The sequence below is a fragment of the Globicephala melas genome, chromosome 3, assembly GCF_963455315.2.
Source record: "Globicephala melas chromosome 3, mGloMel1.2, whole genome shotgun sequence".
Taxonomy (NCBI): Eukaryota; Metazoa; Chordata; class Mammalia; order Artiodactyla; family Delphinidae; genus Globicephala; species Globicephala melas.
In genome coordinates this window covers 84268006-84291425 of record NC_083316.1, presented here as the reverse complement: position 1 = coordinate 84291425, position 23420 = coordinate 84268006, and the positions used below count along the sequence as shown (strand labels likewise).

Genomic DNA, 23420 nt, shown 5'->3' with positions numbered 1-23420 from the left:
AAAATGATTTCCTAAACACGTTAAGAATGGCAACATTTTTTAAATTGGTAAGACAAATTTACTACTTTTTTTCTTTCTGGTGTAAATCCTTCATTATATCCCCCATTTTTCACGTATGATAAACATGTAAGAATCACTTCTCCCTATACCAGTCACTGGATTGTGTAAGGTGAAATGTGTTGAATATAATATTTGTTTTATCTCGATTCAATGAGAAATATCATAATCATGTTTTTCCCTTGTGTGAACAATTTCCTGATGTGCACCAGCTTGGTTTCATATTGTTGAAATGAAAAATCTAATTTGGAAATGGTTCTTGTTGATCTCCCATTTACTGTGTTTTTTCCAATACACTCATCCATCAGTGCTGACTCCTTGTGGTATAACTATTTCCCTTTATATGGATTTTTACAGGGAAGTCACCAGATCTGTTCTTTAAATGTATCATCATCTGACTTTGAATACTGATGTGACTCAAGGTCATCTAATTTGCAATGCATCTCTTACTGTCATCAGGAAATACTAATAAATTTAACCTAAAGATAATTGAAACATACTGAATTTTCATTCAACAAATCTTTAAAAGAGAAAGTTATTTTCATAATTTACTGAGAAAGGAAAAAGCAATTAGATATGAAAATTTTGTGAGAATCAAAACCGTTAAGAATGATTAAAATATTTGGAAATATAAGTTTTTCTTAAAATAAATAAATAAAGTCTTTCTTGTATATACAGGTATAGTATAGTACAAAGACAATTCTTACAGGCTTTTCTCACGTAAAAACCATACAGACTAAGTTACATTAAGTGAGATAAAAAGTATGCTGGGTTTGTTGTATCAATTCAAAAGAATGCTGCTATTCTGAATACTTTTAAGGAAATCATTGGCTAGCAAAATGGATTGACAGTTTATTGATTCTGAATTGGCTAATCTTAATTCAAATATTTCATCAGAATAAATGCTTTTCACTAATAGAGATTTAAATTTTATCTACTAATTTATATCCTAAAATGTCCTAAAATGATCTATTGTTGGAATATAAAGTAAAGAATCTTTTATAATATTTTAGCATTTTTCATCCTTTACATTTCCTTACCTCTTTATGGCAGGTTTTATAATCTGGGTGAACCACTACTGAACTGAAAAAATAAAACTATTTCTCGTTGATCTAAAGTTTCAGCAAAAATTTGAAAATGGTGATATAAGTTAGAGTCTCAAATATTATTTATAAAAATTTTGACATGAAGCTTGATACAGCTGTTGCTATTAACTTTCTTAAGAATTTCCTGTGAAACTTCATATAAAACATGATTTGTCTGGGTACAGTGTTGTCTTTGAATGCATACTTATAATTTTTAAAAAATAGATGCTATGGCCTGAATGTCTGCATTCATCCCAAAATTCATAAGTTGAAAACCTAATTCCCAAGGTGATAGTGTTAGGAGGTGGGGCCTATGGAAGGTGATTAGGTCTGAGGGTGTGACCCTCATAACTGAGATAAATGCTTTTATAAAAGAGGCACAAGAAAGTCCCTTGCCCCTTCTACAATGTCAGCACGAATCAGCAGTCTGCAACCTAAAGAGTGCCTTCACCAAAACCCGATTACACTGGAGTCTGGATCTTGAATTCCAGCCTCCAGAGCAATGAAAAATAAATTTCTATTGTTTATAAGCTACCCAGTCTGTGTTTTTTGTTGTTGTAGTTATAGTAGCCAAAATGTACTAAGAGTATGAACTAGACATAACACCATTTCCAAAGGTAAAAATGTAGTTTCATGTAATTGAAGATTAACAAGTTGACATGCAAAATGGATTTTATTTTAACTTCATAAAAAATTTAGATATTTTATATTATGCACATCTCAGATGGTTATATAGCTTTTCAAATGGTTTAAACCCAGAATGTATGTCTCAAATTATTTTACTACTTCTCAAAGATTTAATAATATATGTGATTTTGAAATTTTTACATTTGTAGAGTGGATCTAATCTAAACTTTTACTTAAAGGTCACCTGTTTGTTGAATATTCTGGTTTTCTGGAGATCAACGGTAGTCCTTTAAGAGGGTCAATTTATGTCAGTCAGATCATCTAGGTTTCTGTGAAAGCATGAATTTACAGTATTCTTTTTCAGATTTCATAGGAGATTGCACATATGATTGGAAAAGTGGAGCTATTATCCTAAAAAGATTACCTTTAGTTAATTTTTCATAGGATACTTTTTATTATCATGAATATTTTAAAAAATCTTGCTGCTTTTTACATATCTACATAGTACTATATCTCTTCGTATCTTTAAATGAGTAAAGTGCCATTGTTTGTTAGTTTTACGATAAATATTAGAAAGGCAAAAGTAGTGGTAGCTTATTTTTTAATACAAAATTAATAAGTACACTTGGATATAAATGTTCAGGACAGTTTATATATTACAGTGATTGATACTGTACATATAATCAAGTTGACCTCTGGCTATAGGGGAAACATCATTCAGATTTTAATACTTATACTTGTTTTTTCTAAACCATGAATATTAAGCAGTGCCAAGAAATATAAAATACAAAATAGATAATAAACCTTATTATTATTTTAATATATTTTAAGAAAAAAAGACAAGGGTAAAAATGCTTGAGAAATTAACAGCAGAGGAGAATGTTTACTCAGCTATAACCCAAGTTTTAATTAAAACAATGATTGATGGCAAATGCTGTCTTGCATTGTGACCTCTAGAAACATCTACAGTTGTTGAATCAATTGAGAAGATGGTCTCCACTCTTTTCAAAGTAAAACACAAAGTAGATAAATCATATTTAGAATTATCAATCACATGGACATTATATTAATGATTTGGAAATCTGAAGACAGGCAAAAAAGTTGTCCTAAAAAATGAAGTAAAGGAGCTTTGGGGATGCCTTATTTGGGAAGCCATAATTTCCAGATTATTAACCTAATCATTTAGAAAGAACTTTTCACTGCATTAATCCCATTTAAATTTAAGATAGAAACACTGAATAGAGATGAAGCTCTATTAGTTGCATAATGTGAATCAAATGGGACTACAGACAGGGCTGGAGAGAAAAAAACATGACTGTAAGCAGACTTTCAAAAGACATCATCATCCAATAAATATTTAGCTAGGAGGGTATCTGAATTGGAGAACTTCCTTACCCACCAAGAGTGGTTTTATGCATACTCACATTTGATTAAATCTTTAAAAGAAAGCAAGTGATCAAATGAGACTCACGAAAAGGAAATAAAAAAGAGAAGATATTCATAATGTTTCGACATTGTTGATGAAGACCACAGGGCAGCTACGGAATTTCTTTTAAAGGGATTTAAACAAAGGTCTAGAAAAGCCAGCAAAACCAAGGTCAAATATCCTCTAGAACTCTCTGATCTGAGCCCATTAATACAAAAAAGAAGGAAAAGAACTCTGATGCCAAGAAAAATAAAAGACAACTAAAGTTGTTGAAAAATATGTTTTTTAAAAAAGTTAAAAGCACATGAATTATACAGTTTGAAGAAGAGACATTTTTAGTGTCCATCTTTAAGTAAAGGAAATTCTGTTATTTAGACATCACTATGTGTCCTCAAGAAGCAGAGCAAAAAGCAGCAAGCTTAAATAGCACTGAGTGGGATTTATGCTATAAAAAAAGGATGAGATTTCCTGCTCTAGGAGTTGTTAAATCCAGGAATAAGAGACAGAAGGAAGCTGTACTTTCTTTTGAATGGGTAGAGAATTAAGGTAGCTCCTCAACTGTCAGGAAAGTTTAAGGCAGGGTGAATGGATTAGGTGACCTTTCAAAATTACTTCCATCCCAGGATTTATGATGTCAATATAAACCAGCAGCCCCAAATGGAAACCTGGGCAGGAACCACTGACTCCTGCACTTGTTTGTGCCTCTCCTTGAACACAGGCATAGTCAGGTAACTTGACAGAGGAACTTATAGTCAACAGTGAAAGCTTGGAGCCAGAGAGCTTGATTCTAAGACTGTGAGTTTCATCTTCTTCAGCCACAAAAGGTGGGTAACTACTGTACTTGTTTCACTGGATTGTTAAGAAGATTAACAGAGATGATGTACATAAAGCAGATAGTATGAAGTAGGAACACAATAAAAATCAGTGTTCTCATTAAACTCTATTCTGCCACTACATCAACCTGTGGTACAAAATGATGCTACTCCAGTGACAGCTCTACCTTTCTTTCTTGTCTATATCCCCTTACATCTTCTGTTCCTCCCCACTTCTACTCTCAATAGAAAAGCCCTGTGTCTATTCAGAAAAATTTTAACTACTAAATTTCATCAGGCAACGCAGACTGCTGATATACGAAAGGTAGATGAAGTGAACAGTTATACAAACATTGCAATATTCGAAAATGTGCCAAATATCAGTAAACTATGGTTTCCCTTGAATGAAATTTTACACATCTATTAAAATACGTTGTAAAAAATACTTAATGACAGGAGAAATTTCTATAATGTAACCAGATGAAATAGAATAAGATATAAAAATAATATGAGACAGGGCTTCCCTGGTGGCGCCGTGGTTGAGAGTCCGCCTGCCGATGCAAAGGACATGGGTTCGTGCCCCGGTCCGGGAAGATTCCACATGCTGCGGAGCAGCTGGGCCCATGAGCCATGGCCGCTGGGCCTGTGCATCCAGAGCCTGTGCTCCGCAACGGGAGAGGCCACAGCGGTGAGAGGCCCGCGTACCGCAAAAAATAATAATAATAGTAATAATAATATGAGACACATAAATCCACATAATAGACTTTGGTAGATAAAGTACTCTAAAATATCACAGCATATACCTTATATACCTCTTTTTATGCCAGCGATTTGAGTTTTCTCCTATAGTTTATTTTTCCTAGATTGCAGGTTTTATTATTAGAAAAAAGTAAAATTTTTGGTTTGCTTTGTTTTATAAAACATGGCTTTTATGCTTCCTCTTGTTTTTATAGTTTTTTCAAAAAGTTATAAGCTATTAGTTCTGATTGTTCTTTTAGGAAGGAACTGGCCCTTACATTTTATTTTTCACATGTAATGAGACTTGACTTGCAGTATACATATTTAATAATTTTTAAATGTTTACAAATGTATCTATTCATACATATGCAAGTATCATTTGCACATGCTACGACAAGATGATAGTGGTGAAATAACCATAAATCTGACCTTGATTCTCTTTTATCAGGCTTTTACTACAGCTCAGTATGAAAAGTAAATCTTCATTTTCTTCTCCATTTTTCTTTTGGATAAAATCTTAGAATTCATTCAGAATTTTGCAAATCAGTGATATTTTATTAAACTAATCAATAAAATATATAAATACAGATATAAAATCACATATGAAAATTCTACAAATAATGTTTTTAAAGTGTGTATATATATGTATGTATGTATTTGGCAATTATCCTGAATAAACTCATTCAACTCGTATTTACATGTACATTGCTCCCAGAGTCAACATTTATTTATTTATTGCTCAGTCTATAATCTCATTAAGAATACTTTCTCCTCTGTGTCCACTATTTTAAAAGTGAGTCACAGAAGTTTCTCTGCTCATTTTCCAATGATATCCAGATACCTCAGAAAAATATTGTAATAATTATATTGATAAAATATGAGCTATGATAAGAAAAAGAAAGCAGCAAGCAATATCAAGGTCCTCTCTTTTTTTTCTTCCACCTTGAATACCATACTACTAAATTTATTCACTGCTAACTTCATTCCAGGTACCATGTTGAGGACACAAAGCTAAATATGATATCTGTATTTCCACAGCACGTTGTACTTTTTTTCACCTTCTATTATAGATAATTATATTTCTCCCCCAAAACTGTAAGCTACTGGATGGCAAATGCTAAAAGCACATGAATGACTTTTATCATTTATGACTTTTTATCTTTGTATTTCTAGTGCTTGACAAACATTCAGCTTTTTGAGTTACTGAGTCAATGGATGGACATTGAACTAAAGGAGTTTATCTCCAAGAGAACTGTTTTCTATTTTCATAATAGACGTCAAAAGCCTTGGATAAAAAATACTAAATTTCTTATTACCTATAGCAGTATCAGACGTCATTTTCTTTTTATTTCTTCTTTTTTTGCGGTACGCGGGCCTCTCACTGTTGTGGCCTCTCCCGTTGTGGAGCACAGGCTCCAGACGCGCAGGCTCAGCGGCCATGGCTCATGGGCCCAGCCGCTCCGCAGCATGTGAGATCTTCCCGGACCGGGGCAGGAATCCGTGTCCCCTGCATCGGCAGGGGTACTCTCAACCACTGCACCACCAGGGAAGCCCAACGTCGTTTTCTTTTAGTCACTGACTCTAACCTTAAAAATTAAGGTAAACATAAATGAGAGGAGCACAGTTACCACTTAATTTTCATTTACAAGTTAAGTGTATCTTTTTGAAATTAAGCAACTTTGGAACAATCATCACATCATTTAAGTTGTCCCTAAATTACTTTGTCCATTTTGGGTTTTTGTTTGTTTCTTTGTTTGTAGTAAATAAACTCCAAGGAAATACTATTCAACCATGTACCCACATCGCTATTGGTTGTTAAGTTGTAAAACCATGTTCTTTAAGAGAGACAGAGACAATTCATCAAGTAAATCTTATAATGTCTGTCTTCTTGTTAATAAGTCCCCCAGTTAACCATATAATTATTGCTGTTTTCACAAGGAGACCTAGCATAGTGGAGGAAAGAAGACACATGAATACAACTGACTGATAATAAAAGAATTGATGGGGAGGACAGAGGGGGAGGATGGCGGAAGAGTAAGACGCAGAGATCACCTTCCTCCCCACAGATACATCAGAAATACATCTACACATGGAACAACAACTACAGAACACCCACTGAACGCTGGCAGAAGACCTCACACCTCCCAAAAGGCAAGAAACTCCCCATGTACCTGGGTAGGGCAACAGAAAAAACAAAACACAGAGACAAAACGATAGGGACGGGACCTGCACCAGTGGGAGGGAGCAGTGAAGGAGGAAAGGTTTCCACACACTAGGAAGCCCCTTCACGGGCGGAGACTGCGGGTGGCGGAGGGGGAAAGCTCCGGAGCCGGAGAGGAGAGCACAGCAACAGGGGTGCGGAGGGCAAAGCGGGGAAATTCCCGCACAGAGGATGGGTGCCGACCAGCAATCACCAGCCCGAGAGGCTTGTCTGCTCACCCGCCAGGGTGGGCGGGGCTGGGAGCTGAGGCTTGGCCTTCAGTTGGAGCGCAGGGAGAGGACTGGGGTTGGCGGCGTGAACACAGCCTGCGGGGGGTTAGTGCGCCACGGCTAGCTGGGAGGGATCCGGGGGAAAGTCTGGACCTGCCAAAGAGGCAAGAGACTTTTCCTTCCCTCTTTATTTCCTGGTGCGCGAGGAGAGGGGATTAAGAGCACTGCTTAAAGGAGCTCCAGAGATGGGCGCGAGCCGCGGCTAACAGCGTTGACCCCAGAGACGGGCATGAGACGCTAAGGCTGCTGCTGCCGCCACCAAGAAGCCTGTGTGCAAGCACAGGTCACTATCACCACCTCCCCTCCTGGGAGCCTGTGCAGCATGCCACGGCCAGGGTCCCGTGATCCAGGGACAACTTCCCCGGGAGAACGCACGGCGCGCCTCAGGCTGCTGCAACGTCATGCTGGCCTCTGCCGCCGCAGGCTCGCACCGCATCGTGCCCCTCCCTCCGCCCGGCCTGAGTGAGCCAGAGCCCCCGAATCAGTGGCTCCTTTAACCCCGTCCTGTCTGAGTGAAGACAGGACGCCCTCCGGCAACCTACACACAGAGGCGGGGCCAAATCCAAAGCAGAGCCCCAGGAGCTGTGCAACAAAGAAGAGAAAGGGAAATCTCTCCCAGCAGCCACAGTAGCAGTGGATTAAATCTCCACCATCAACCTGATGTACCCTGCATCTGTGGAACACATGAATAGACAACGAATCATCCCAAGTTAAGAAGGTGGACTCTGAGAGCAAGATTTATTATTTTTTCCCCTTTTCCTCTTTTTGTGAGTGTGTATGTGTATGCTTCTGTGAGAGATTTTGTCTGTATAGCTTTGCTTTCACCATTTGTCCTAGGGTTCTATCCGTCCATTTTTTTTTTTTTTTTTTTTTACTTAAAAAAACTTTTTTTCTTAATAAATTTTTATTCTAATAACTTTATTTTATCTTACTTTATTCTATTTTATTTTATCCTCTTTCTTTTTTTTTTTCTTTCTTTCTTTCTACTTTTTCTCCCTTTTATTCTGAGCTGTGTGGATGAAAGGCTCTTGGTGCTGCAGCCAGGAGTCACTGCTGTGCCTCTGAGGTGGGAGAGCCAACTTCAGGACACTGGTCCACAAGAGACCTCCCAGATCCATGTAATATCAAACAGCAAAAATCTCCCAGAGATCTCCATCTCAACACCAACACCCAGCTTCACTCAACGACCAGCAAGCTACAGTGCTGGACACCCTATGCCAAACTACTAGCAAGACAGGAACACAACCCCACCCATTAGCAGAGAGGCTGCCTAAAATCATGGTAAGTCCACAGACACCCCAAAACACACCACCAGATGTGGACCTGCCCACCAGAAAGACAAGATCCAGCCTCATCCACCAGAACACAGGCACTAGTCCCCTCCACCAGGAAGCTGACAGAACCCACTGAAACAACTTTAGCCACTGGGGAAAGACACCAAAAACAACGGGAACTACGAACCTGCAGTCTGCAAAAAGGAGACCCCAAACACAGTATGATCAGCAAAATGAGACGACAGAAAAACACACAGCAGATGAAGGACCAAGATAAAAACCCACCAGACCTAACAAATGAAGAGGAAATAGGCAGTCTACCTGAAAAAGAATTCAGAATAATGATAGTAAAGATGATCCAAAATCTTGGAAATAGAATAGAGAAAATGCCAGAAACATCTAACAAGGACCTAGAAGAACTAAAGATGAAACAAGCAATGACGAACAACACAATAAATGAAATTAAAAATACTTGAGATGGGATCAATAGCAGAATAACTGAGGCAGAAGAAGGGATAAGTGACCTGGAAGATAAAATAGTGGAAATAACTACTGCAGAGCAGAATAAAGCAAAAAGAATGAAAAGAACTGAGGACAGTCTCAGAGACCTCTGGGACAAAAACAAACGCATTAACATTCGAATTATAGGGGTTCCAAAAGAAGAAGAGAAAAAGAAAGGGACTGAGAAAATATTTGAAGAGATTATAGTTGAAAACTTCCCTAATATGGGAAAGGAAATAGTTAATCAAGTCCAGGAAGCATAGAGAGTCCCAAACAGGAAAATCCAAGGAGAAACACGCCAAGACACATATTAATCAAACTGTCAAAAATTAAAAACAAAGAAAACATTAAAAGCAGCAAGGGAAAAACAACAAATAACACACAAGGGAATCCCCATAAGGTTAACAGTGGATCTTTCAGCAGAAACTCTGCAAGCCAGAAGAGAGTGGCAGGACATATTTAAAGTGATGAAGGAGAAAAACCTACAACCAAGATTACTCTACCCAGCAAGGATCTCATTCAGATTTGATGGAGAAATTAAAACCTTTACAGGCAAGCAAAAGCTGAGAGACTTCAGCACCACCAAACCAGCTTTACAACAAATGCTAAAGGATCTTCTCTAGGCAAGAAACACAAGAGAAGGAAAACACCTACAATAACAAACCCAAAACAATTAAGAAAATGGGAATAGGAACATACATATCGATAATTACCTTAAATGTAAATGGATTAAATGCTCCCACCAAAAGACACAGACTGGCTGAATGGATACAAAAACAAGACACACATATATGCTGTCTACAAGAGACCCACTTCAGACCTAGAGACACATACAGACTGAAAGTGTGGGGATGGAAAAAGATATTCCATGCAAATGGAAACCAAAAGAAAGCTGGAGTAGCAATTCTCATATCAGACAAAATAGACTTTAAAATAAAGACTCTTAGAAGAGACAAAGAAGGACACTACATAATGATCAAGGAATCGATCCAAGAAGATTTAACAATTGTAAACATTTATGCACCCAACATAGGAGCACCTCAATACATAAGGCAAATACTAACAGCCATAAAAGGGGAAATAGACAGTAACACATTCACAGTAGGGGACTTTAACACCCCACTTTCACCAATGGACAGATCATCCAGAATGAAAATAAATAAGGAAACAGAAACTTTAAATGATACATTAAAGAAGATGGACTTAATTGATATTTATAGAACATTCCATCCAAAAACAACAGAATACATATTTTTCTCAAGTGCTCATGGAACATTCTCCAGGATAGATCATATCTTGGGTCACAAATCAAGCCTTGGTAAATTTAAGAAAATGTAAATTGTATCAAGTATCTTTTCCGACCACAACGCTATGACACTAGATATCAATTACAGGAAAAGATCTGTAAAAAATACAAACACATGGAGGCTAAATAATACACTACTTAATAACGAAGTGATCACTGAAGAAATCAAAGAGGAAATTAAAAAATACCTAGAAACAAATGACAATGGAGACACGACAACCCAAAACCTATGGGATGCAGCAAAATCAGCTCTAAGAGGGAAGTATATAGCAATACAATCCTATCTTAAGAAACAGGAAACATCTCGAATAAACAATCTAACCTTGCACCTAAAGCAATTAGAGAAAGAAGAACAAAAAAATCCCCCAAAGTTAGCAAAAGGAAATAAATCATAAAGATCAGATCAGAAATAAATGAAAAAGAAATGAAGGAAACGATAGCAAAGATCAATAAAACTAAAAGCTGGTTCCTTGAGAAGATAAACAAAATTGATAAACCATTAGACAGATTCATCAAGCAAAAAAGGGAGAAGACTCAAATCAATAGAATTAGAAATGAAAAAGAAGTAACAACTGACACTGCAGAAATACAAAAGATCATGAGAGATTACTACAAGCAACTCTATGCCAATAAAATGGACAACCTGGAAGAAATGGACAAATTCTTAGAAATGCACAACATGCCAAGGCTGAATCAGGAAGAAATAGAAAATATGAACAGACCAATCACAAGCACTGAAATTGAAACTGTGGTTCAAAATCTTCCAACAAACAAAAGCCCAGGACCAGTTGGCTTCACAGGCGAATTCTATCAAACATTTAGAGAAGAGCTATCACCTATCCTTCTCAAACTCTTCCAAAATATAGCAGAGGAAGGAACACTCCCAAAATCATTCTACGAGGCCACCATCACCCTGATACTAAAACCAGACAAGGATGTCACAAAGAAAGAAAACTGTAGGCCAATATCACTGATGAACAAAGATGCAAAAATCCTCAACAAAATACTAGCAAACAGAATCCAACAGCACATTAAAAGGATCATACACCATGATCAAGTGAGGTTTATTCCAGGAATGCAAGGATTCTTCAATATATGCAAATCAATCAACGTGATACACCATATTAAAAAAATGAAGGACAAAAACCATACGGTCATCTCAATAGATTCAGAGAAAGCTTTCAACAAAATTCAACACCCATTTATCATAAAAACCCTCCAGAAAGTAGGCATAGAGGGAACTTTCCTCAACATAATAAAGGCCATATATGACAAACCCACAGCCAACATCATCCTCAATGGTGAAAAACTGAAAGCATTTCCAATAAGATCCTGCCTCCTTTGATTAAGGAGGCAGGAATGTACAGTGGAGAAAGGACAGCCTCTTCAATAAGTGGTGCTGGGAAAACTGGACAGATACATGTAAAAGTATGAGTTTAGAACACTCCCTAACACCATACACAAAAATAAGCTCAAAATGGATTAAAGACCTAAATGTAAGGCCAGAAACTATCAAACTCTTAGAGGAAAACATAGGCAGAACACTCTATAGCATAAATCACATCAAGATCCTTTTTGACCCACCTCTTAGAGAAATGGAAATAAAAACAAAAATAAACAAATGGGACCTAATGAAACTTCAAAGCTTTTGCACAGCAAAGGAAACCATAAACAAGACAAAAAGACAACACTCAGAATGGGAGAGAATATTTGCAAATGAAGCAACTGACAAAGAATTAATCTCCAAAATTTACAAGCAGCTCATGCAGCTCAATAACAAAAAAACAAACAACCCAATCCAAAAATGGGCAGAAGATCTAAATAGACATTTCTCCAAAGAAGATACACAGAGTGCCAACAAACACATGAAAGAATGCTGAATATCATTAATCATTAGAGAAATGCAAATCAAAAGTACAATGAGATATCATCTCACACCGGTCAGAATGGCCATCATCAAAAAATCTAGAAATAATAAATGCTGGAGAGGGTGTGGAGAAAAGGGAACACTCTTGCACTGATGGTGGGAATGTAAATTGGTACAGTCACTATGCAGAACAGTATGGAGGTTCCTTAAAAAATTACAACCATATGACCCAGCAATCCCACTACTGGGCATATACCCTGAGAAAACCATAATTCAAAAAGAGTCATGTACCAAAATGTTCATCGCAGCTCTATTTACAATAGCCAGGAGTTGGAAACAACCTAAGTGTCCAGCATTGGATGAATGGATAAAGAAGTTTTGGCACATATATACAATGGAATATTACTCAGCTATAAAAAGAAACAAAATTGAGTTATTTGTAGTGAGGTGGATGGACCTAGAGTCTGTCATACAGAGTGAAGTAAGTCAGAAAGAGAAAGACAAATACTGTATGCTAACACATATATATGGAATCTAAGAAAAAAATGTCATGAAGAATCTAGTGTAAGACACAGACCTACTAGAGAATGGACTTGAGGAAATGGGGAGGGTGAAGAGTAAGCTGTGACAAAGTGAGAGAGTGGCATGGACATATATACACTACCAAACGTAAAATAAATAGCTAGTCGGAAGCAGCCGCATAGCAGAGGGAGGTCAACTCGGTGCTTTATGACCACCTAGAGGGGTGGGATAGAGAGGGTGGGAGGGAGGGAGACGCAAGAGGGAAGAGATATGGGAACATATGTATATGTATAACTGATTCACTTTGTTATAAAGCAGAAACTAACACACCATTGTAAAGCAATTATACCCCAATAAAGATGTTAAAAAAAAAAAAGTACTGATGGGGAAAAAGAAAAATTCTGTCAGTCACCTTAAGAACTGTCACCCCCCAGGAAAATAAAATTGAGTATGCAGCACGAACTGCATATATCTGCTTACATCCTTTGGGGCAAAAGAAGTCTTATTTATGTCTTTCACAGCTCTGGCTTACTGATATTCTCTGGACCTCTTGACTGTCAATATTTTTGTTTGGGGGGAATATTTTTTCTCTTTCCAAGCTGAAAGAAAAATATGAGCTTGTTTTCTCCTTCCCTCCAGGATATAAAAGAAGAACAACAGCAGTTAAAAAGACAGTCTTTTTTTTAAAAAAAGAGACACTCTTTTAAAAAGCAACTGCCATAAAAATAGGAAGCAGATACACGGCATGGGAAGAATTCAAATGTTTGCTTATTTCATGAAAAAGTGAACGCCTCAAAAGTTGACTGCCTTCACCAAACTACTCTTGTTATATTTATCATAAAAATGAATCCTCTCCAATTCAAAAGGTAAAGGAAACCCCAAGATCTTAATAGATTGTATTAAATAGAACCACCTCATGTATATGTAAGGAACTGAGTCTGATCTTCAGAAAGAGATGGTAGTAATTTTGATGAGGGCTGCCCTAAGGACACCTGTTGACTGGCTAGGTATTATCTCTCTTCTCTCCTCTCCAATCAAAACCAATTAAGGCTGTGGAATCACCAGTATGACATCTTCAGCAACTGTAAATGCACCACCGTATTACAGATTCAGATTCCACATGCCGATTCACTTCTAGTTCACAGAAAAATGTTATTTAAAAATCTCTATCCATTCTAGATTAACATCTTTTTTGCCTATTGATTGCATCTTTTAACATTTTGAGATCCTACGTAATCAAAAGAATTGAGCCTGTTTGCTGCCTAAAATCCAACCAATCAACTCATGAAAATATCATTTCTGATCATGTTTTTACTTGATTTCAAATGTCAGAAAGTTGGAAAAAATTCCAAATAAATACACATGAATCTGCTGTGCAAAATAACAGGTGCACTCATGCGTTTACTGTTTGAAACTGGCATGCTCTGCTAATCAACCAGAATTCCCTGTGTTACATACTCATATATATATACTTACACACCACCAGATTCAAAATGTGTTTCTTTCCACTAGTCCCAAAATGTCACAAAGATAGAGAGAAGCTCTGTGATTTGAAACAGAAAAGCTTTTTGAGTGTGCCTCTTCCCTTCAACCACTGTATCATATGGAAACTTACACATTTCTTACAAGTACCTAAAATGTACGGGTAAAGCCAGTGTGTTTGAGCACAATTCCATCTTGTGCACATGTGTACTACTCTGAATTAAAAACAAATCACATACTTTAAATTTGAAAACCTGCTATACTAGGAAAAAAATTTTTTTTAATTCTATGGGTTTTTTTTAATCTCACAGTGTACTGGCTAACAAAAGTTAGCGTCTAAATTCTCATGGTAGAGAACATGTATGAAGAAGAAAACAAAGAAGGTACAGTGGCATTTTATTGAATACTTTGGTTTTAATGAAGCAAACACAAATACCCTACATTTAGCTCTCCACATCTATTCAAATATTGATTTAGAAATTTTATGAAAAAGTTCAAATCACAGAGGAACAATTATAACTGAATAAAGTGGCCCAAAGCTGGAGCGCTGTACCTGTCAAAATTATTGTTAGGGTTTAATGGATTGGCAAGATTCGTGGTAAAAAACGAACATTTTGGTCAGGAGTTTAATGAGCTCAGTGAGATTCTTACTTGCCCAAAAATGCACATAGAACATCTGGCACTGGCAGTTATGATGATAATTCAAGGGTTGTTCTGAATATTATGTAAAAAAGTCAGCAACCTAGTAACATCTACTTTAAAGGATAATTCTAGGAGATATTAGAGGTGTGAAGTGAATATTGTCCCCAATTTAGAGTCCAGATAATATTCATGCTTTCATTTTCTGAAAAAATATATTTCCCCTAAATTCTCCAGTTCAGAAGCTCTATTACACACACACACACACACACACACACACGGTAGACAAAGCAATCTGACATTTCTTAGCTTCTGGTAGCTTACATTTAAATAGAATAGTCACTGAAATAATCATTTATTTAAAAAATGCCTTTAAGCATTAAATTATAAAGCAGGAAAATAATGGGGAAAACAGACACCATGAACAAAATTAGTAACTATTTACTGGAAACTAGAAAACTCATTTTTAGCACAACTGTAAAATAAACTTGGAGAAGTATTCTATATTTCCAACTACTTAGTTGGAAAATTGAATAAGATAAGGAAAAATAATGTTTCCTCTTGTCATCAGCCCTATCATTTTTGCTTCTCTGAATTGGCTGCTGGGTTTTCATCTCATTAACCTACCCACACAGAATCACTAGGACTGGAGAGTTAATAGATGCTTCTCTGTTTCACAAGACCTATTAGAGCAGTCAACACATCTTTAATGTGGTGTAACTTTCAATTAATTTTTTAAAGTCAGCCTTTTCCCATTGTAGTCAGCAGGGTTACTGTGCATCAGCTTGTGAGTATATGTCCAGAATACCTGTGTTCTCAAGTTTGGGAGTGGGCTATAGAGGCTGTGACTATACTTTCCCTTGTTTTTCAACTTGTATTCCCTTGTATTGTACTTTACAATAATAATATATCATATACAGCACTACTATAAATATGTATCAAAATAATGTATCTTTCTATCCAGTGCCTCCATTTTTATAGTTTTAAAGATTTAATAGCAACTCAGTAATATTGATTTTGTATAGTAAATTATTTCTTTAATTTTTAGAAAAAAGAGAAAAAATTACTACTGTATTAGACAACTTTCTTAATAGAATGTTTGGTGTATTTTAGTTAATAAGGTTTATTGATGCACCTTTCTATAAAAGTATGTAATTATAAGAGGCAAAATAATGATGCTGATATCTCACATATACATGTTTGACTATTCAAGTTGAGTAACTTAAAAGACAACTTTTTTAACTGCCAATCTTTGCAAATACAGTGTCAAAATAGTTCTACTTTCTTGAAAAATAATTACAAAAGTATATTTAGCAATCAATCACAATGAATGCATGACACAAAAATATAAAACAATGAACAGTATTTACACAATAAAATGTTTTCATAAAGTTTGCGGTTGTGATCACCTATACAAAAAGTAGTATCAAAAGCCAAAATGTGTAATGAGATTCTGAAATACGGCTTATGATTTTATGATGAGCAGTTATTTACCTGCAAAATAACTAAAATCTTCTCATTAAAACATGTCTTGGGCTTCCCTGGTGGTGCAGTGGTTGAGAGTACGCCTGCCGACGCAGGGGACACGGGTTCGTGCCCCGGTCCGAGAAGATCCCACATGCCGCAGAGCGGCTAGGCCTGTGAGCCATGGCCGCTGAGCCTGCGCGTCCGAAGCCTGTGCTCTGCAGTGGCAGAGGCCACAACAGTGAGAGGCCCGTGTACCACCAAAAAAAAAAAAAAAATTTTGTGCTAAATGAAAACATGTCTGTGATAATAAGCCACAGCCAAGGCATTACCTTATGTATATTTATCTATTTTTCCTGTAGCAACATTCAAATTGATTAACAAAATTGGTTTTATACATGTGTGCTCATCATGTATACACTGCATGTTTCCAGCAAAAGTTGGGATACTCCTTGTGGAAGTCTTACTATTTTTGCGGGGATGGGGGTTTCTCATAGCGTTGTTTTTAAAATCTCAGCTAATGCTGTATTTAGTAGATAATGTTAAAAATAAAATGATCAGGGGCTTCCCTGGTGGCACAGTGGTTGGGAGTCCACCTGCCGATGTTGGGGACACGGGTTCGTGCCCCAGTCCGGGAGGATCCCACCTGCCGCGGAGCAGCTGGGCCTGTGGGCCATGGCCGCTGAGCCTGCGCGTCCGGAGCCTGTGCTCCGCAATGGGAGAGGCCACAACAGTAAAATAAAATGATCAAAATTTTATACAAAACTTGGAAGGTTTTATTCTTGTCCTAAATGTGCAAAAAGTGAAAGTGGTACATTGTAATATCAATAATTCTATGTTCTTTGATAGTAAGCATTTATAAATCCAAGGATTGTACCATTGTTATTTAAACAGATTGTTATCACTTATCCCTAAAGTATTTATCAAACCTTACATCTAAATAATATTTATGTGGAAAGAGCAATACTGTCTGCATAGCTTGAATGAATAGGAAAATCGAGGTGTGTTACTATGATAAATGGGAAACTAAATATTCCAGATGGACATATGTACACAACATAACCAAATTCACTTTGTATTTCACAAGTACAGACTAAGCAATTCTTTTACTCAATGCATGAAAATAATTCTATTTTTAAAAGGAGCCCTCTCTTTGGTCAAAATTACATTTTACATACAAAGTAGTGATTAAAATTGTTTGAAAGTTCCAGGTTTTCTAGGCTTTGAAGAAATGATGACTAAAACAAAACAAAACAAAACAAAACAGAACAAAACCTGCCTTAACTTAAACACTGGCTCTGATTCATGATGATCTTATGTTAATACCACCCCTCACATTCAGAAAATAAAACAAAACAATATTTATAACAATTCCATGGATTGTATGTAATTTCATGGCATCCTCAGTAAACCAGAAACCACAAAGAACCCCTGAAAGATCAAGAGTAGACAGAAGTGGATTATAGAAGGAAGTCTCAGTTCAAACATAAGCAAGGGAACATTTCTGAAATATGGCAGGGAATGCAAAGGGGCTCTCTTTTATGTTGATCCAAGGAGCCAAAACCCACCATGTTTAGATCAATCTACAAAAGTATTTTAATATGTATCACTAAAAAAAATCTTGATCAAACATCCTTGACAGATAGTAGCAAGAGAAAAGGAACGAGGAAATGGAAGTGAAATTATGCTTTATTAGGGAGGCTCAATACCTTAATTGACACTAGTCATTGACTGAAAAAGTAAATATTGAAAAATAAAATATTGAATATGCGTTAAAATATAATGATGAGATTCAACTTCCTGCAAAGTTGGAGCAGTGAGTTAGTAGTTTAGAATAAACATTCCTTAAACACAAATAGAATAACTTTGTATCATATATGTATCTAAGTGTGTGTGTATACACATACATATGTATTGTATATATGTGTACACACATATGTGTGTGTGTATATATATATATATATATATATGAAGGCAATAGACATCTTCAAGGAAGTAAGAATTTGTGAGGCAAAGATCTATGAGAGTAAGGATGCATGCATGTGTACCCAGGGTTTGGTACTCCTTTTCCCCAACAGATATTTGGCTACTTATAGCAGGTAGTTGGCAGGTTAATAAGCTGAAAAAAAACTGTGAACAGAACACACGACATTAAGTAGAGGGGAGAACTGAACAAAGCCTTATTCATTCCATAGGCTTTGGCTGGGAAGCTGAAGTGCTAAATCCTAGGAGAAAAGTTAAATAAGAAATAAACCATTCTTCCTGAAAATAAAACTCCAGCTTCAATTTGACTCAGTTTTTTATTGAATTAGCGTGATCTGAGATTTCAGGTGGCCAATCTCAGCCATGTTCAGAGGAGGATAATTGAGAATCTCAAATAACCTTTAAAATTTCAACTTAAAATTCCAACACACAAGGAAACTAAACTGTGACTGTAAATCATAAAACAAATCAGAACATATAAAGAAACTACATGGGTATAGATAATGGAGAATTCAGCCTTAGACTTTAAAATAACTATACTACAGGGACTTCCCTGGTGGTCTAGTGGTTAAAACTCTGCACTTCCATTGTAGGGAGCATGGGTTCAATCCCTGGTTGGGGAACTAAGATCTCAAATGCTGTGAGGCGTGGCCAGAGAACTTAAAAATAAATAAATAAATAATATAACTGCACTACATATATTTAAGAAATTAAAGCATTACATTAAGAATTTCATCAGAGTACTATAAAAATAAAAAACAACAAATGAAAAATTATATACTGTGAACATATTAATGAAAGAAAATTTGGTGCCACTACATAAATATTAGGAAAAGTAAACATTATAGCCAAATGCATTATTAGAGAAAAAGAGGACAAGTTATTGAGAAATACTAAATTAAAAGAAGCATAATTCAAAGGAGAAGAGACAAATACATAACAATATGGGAGATGTTAGCACGTTTTTTTTAGTAATAAGACAACCAGACCAAAAAGATGCATATTCAAGTATGCACAAAATTACCACAATTACCCACATTGTGAGACAAAAAAGATATCTCTCCAAATTCCAAAGGCTTGAATCATAAAATAGCACAGAATAGTTAAGCTATAAATCAGTAGAAAAAACATTACTAGTAAACCATTTCATGCTTGGAAATCAGGAAACCACTGCTTAATTATTCATGGCTCAAAGTATAAATCAAATGAAAATAGAAAATAATTAACCAAATACTAATTGTAATATGATGTATCAAAATTTATAAGATGCAGAAACTAATGTATTAAGACAGAAATTGATCCTAAATGTCTTTAATTAGACAAAAAGTTTCCATTAAATTATATAATCATCTACCTCTATGAGACAGAAAAATGGGAGGAAATATAACTCACAGAAATTAGAAGGAAGACCTAATACATAAATAGAAGCAAAAATTAACAAAACATATTTTTAAAAACTTGTAAAAGAGAGGGTCAAAAAAATTTTTTTTTCTTTTTGTGTCTTTGTAAAGATCAAATTGCTAAAATTTTGATGTGGCTAATTTATTAAGAAAAGAATTTGCAATACCAATTTCAAAAGGAAAAAGTAGAAGGGAACATCATTACAAAATGTATGGCTACTAAAAAGAATCTAAGATGATATTATTAAATATTTTAAACCAATCCATTTAAAACTATTAGATGAAATTTTTAAAACAGCAGAAAAAGTTCAATTTCCAAATTGTACAGGAACGAATAGAAAATATAAATAATGTTTTAAAGAACTATGATTTGTAATTAAAATCTTTCCTACAAAGAAACATCTAGTCCAGATAGGTCCGGTAGTAGACTCCACCAGATGTTAAAGGGAAAGATAAGACAGGTCTGACACAAACTCTTCCAGAGAAAGGAATAAATGGAGATACACCTTTGATGGTCTCACAGAATCTCCCCCAATGAGAAATGAATATATATAAATAGATCTACACTGTCCAATAAAGTAGTGTGTAGCTACAAGTTTAAATTTAAATGAAATTAAAACAACAATTTTTCAGTCACACTAGCCATGTTTCAAATGCTCAATAGCCATATGGAGCTATCAGGTACCATACTGGACATAAAGAATATAGAAATTTCCATCATCACAAAAAGTTCTACTGGATAAGGTTGAATTAGAAAAATGAAGTTTTAAATATTTTTCCTATACTTATTATGATCATTCTAGACAAGCAGTCTATTTTTCTCATTTAAAATAACAAAATTTATAAGCATAACAATTTATAGGAAAAAATTAACTCATACCTTCCTCAGAGAATGCTTTAAGGTAGGAATTATCACTGTTATTACTACTACTATTACTATTATCATAAAAATAAAGATATTGAGGATAAATCCACAGAACCAGTGAAGATTTTGGCTGCCCTAGACAGTAAGCTGCAAATTGCCATTCTACTTTGCAGACTTTCATACAGTAAAGCAAAGAGATTCATCTACCAAAACTTGATCATTTCTTTCCAAAATAAACTTCAACAACTTTGTTCTAATTCTGTTGCTCATCAAGCAATATTCTGATGTGTCCTTTGGGAAAGGACTATTCTATGGAGATATTCACTGGCCTTAGTCAGGCTGAATACTGCTTTCATCTGCCTTCATTATCCCTCCCCTTACTACAAGCTTAAAATATATAACTTAGTTTGCTAATACAAATTTCTCTAGAGCAAGGAATTCCTGTAGAGTCTGATAGTCTTCAGTAAATGGAAAAAAGGAGTTTAGATCATCAGGACAGAAAATCATCGAGGAAACACAGGCCTTAAATGACGCATTAGAACACATGAACTAAACTGATATTTATAGAACATTCCATCCAATAGCATGAGTACACATTCTTCCCAGGTGCACATGAACATTCTCCAGGATTGATCACATGCCTAGATAAATTTGAGAAAATTGAAATCATATCAAGCATCTTTTCCAAACACAACGATATGAGATTAGAAATCAAATACAAGAAAAAAAAACTGTAAAGAAACACAAACATGTGGAGGCTAAATATGTTACTAAACAACCAATGGATCACTGAAGAAATCAAAGAGGAAATTAAAAAATACCTAGAGAAAAATGACAATGAAAACACGACAATCCAAAACATATGGGACACACCAAAAGCAGTTTTAAGAGGAAGTTTATAGCAATACAATCTTACCTCAGGAAACAAGAAAAATCCCAATAAATAACCTAACCTTACATCTAAAGCAACTAGAGAATGAAGAACAAACAAAACCCAAAGTTACTAGAAGGAAAGAAATCATAAAGCTCAGAGCAGAAAAAAATTAAACAGACACAAAGAAAATGATACAAAAAAAAATCAATGAAACTCAAAGCTGGTTCTTTGAAAAGATAAACAAAACTGATAAACGTCAAGCCAGACGCATCAAGAAAAAAAGGGAGAGGGTTGGAATGTATAAAATTAGAAATGAAAACAGAGAAGTTACAACAGACACCACAGAAATATAAGGATCATAAGCGACTATTACAAGCAGCTATATGCCAACAAAATGGACAATCTAGAAGAAATGGACAAATTCTTAGGTACAACCATCCGAGACTGAACCTGGAAGAAACAGAAAACATGAACAGTCCAATCACAAGTAATGAAATTGAAACTGTGATTAAAAAACTTACAACAGGGCTTCCCTGGTGGCGCAGTGGTTGAGAGTCCGCCTGCCGATGCAGGTGACATGGGTTCGTGCCCCAGTCTGGGAAGATTCCACATGCTGTAGAGCAGCTAGGCCTGTGAGCCCTGGCCGCTGAGCCTGCGCATTCGGAGCCTGTGCTCCGCAACGGGAGAGGCCACAACAGTGAGAGGCCCGCATACTGCAAAAAAAAAAAAAAAAAAAAAAACTTAAAACAAACCAAAGTCCAGGTGAATTCTATCAAACATTTAGAGAAGAGTTAATACCTATCCTTTTAAAATTCGTCCAAACAACTGCAGAGGAAGGAATGCTCCCAAACACATTTTATGAGGCCACCATCACCCTGATAGCAAAACCAGAAAAAGATTAAAAAAAAAAAAAAAGAATATTACAGGCCAGTATCACATACATTTTTGCATCATGATGAACATAGATGCAAAAATCTTCAACAAAATACTAGCAAAACAAATCCAACAGCACATTAAAAGGATCATACACCATGATCAAGTGGAATTTATCCCAGGGATGCAAGGATTCTACAATATCTACAAATCAATCAGTGTGATACACCACATTAACAAACTGAAGAATAAAAACATATGATCACCTCAATAGATGCATAAGAAGCTTTTGACAAAATTCAACACCTACTTATGATAAAAACTCTCAAGAAAGTGGTTATAGAGGGAACCTACCCCAACACAATAAAGGCCATATAGGACAAACCTACAGCTAACATCATGCTCAGTGGTGAAAAGCTGAAAGCATTTCATCTAAGATCAGGACCAAGACAAGGATGTCCACCCTCACCAATTTTTTTCAACATAGTTTTGGAAGTCCTAGCCATGGCAATCAGAGAAGAAAAAGAAATAAAAGGAATCCAAATTGGAAATAAAGTTGTTAAACTGCTACTGTTCGCAGATGACACGATACTACACATAGAAAATACTAAAGATGCTACCAAAAAACTACTAAAAATCATCAATGAATTTGGTAAAGTTGCAGGATATAAAATGGATACACAGAAATCTCTGGCATCCCTATAAACTAACAATGAAAGATCAGAAACAGAAATTAAGGAAACAATCACATTTGCCATCTCATCCAGAAGCATAAAATGCCTAGAAATAAACCTACCTAAAGAGGTAAAAGACCTGTACTCCAAAAATGGTAAGACACTGATGAAAGAAATCAAAGATGAGACAAACAGAGAGAATGATATACCATGTTCCTGAATTGGAAGAATCAATATTGTCAAAATGACTATACTAACCAAGGCAATCTACAAATTCAATGCAATCCATATCAAATTATCAATTGCATTTTTCACAGAACTAGAACAAAAAATATTAAAATTTGTATGGAAACACAAAAGAGCCCAAATAGCCAAAGCAATTCTGAGAAAAAAAAAAAAAAAGAAATGGAGCTGGAAGAATCGGGCGCCCTGACTTCAGACTACACTACAAAGCTACAGTA

The 23420-nt window shown here is 35.7% G+C and overlaps 1 long non-coding RNA gene across 1 annotated transcript in view; it reads right to left on the bottom strand.

Annotated features, from left to right (window-relative positions):
• LOC132597001 (uncharacterized) overlaps window positions 1-22109 on the bottom strand; it is a 109296-nt gene extending 87187 nt beyond the window's left edge. Inside the window, exon 1 of the long non-coding RNA XR_009563283.1 lies at window positions 21934-22109. This is a non-coding gene — a long non-coding RNA (uncharacterized lncRNA). The remainder of the gene's footprint in view (window positions 1-21933) is intronic.
• Between the last annotated feature and the right edge of the window lie 1311 nt (window positions 22110-23420).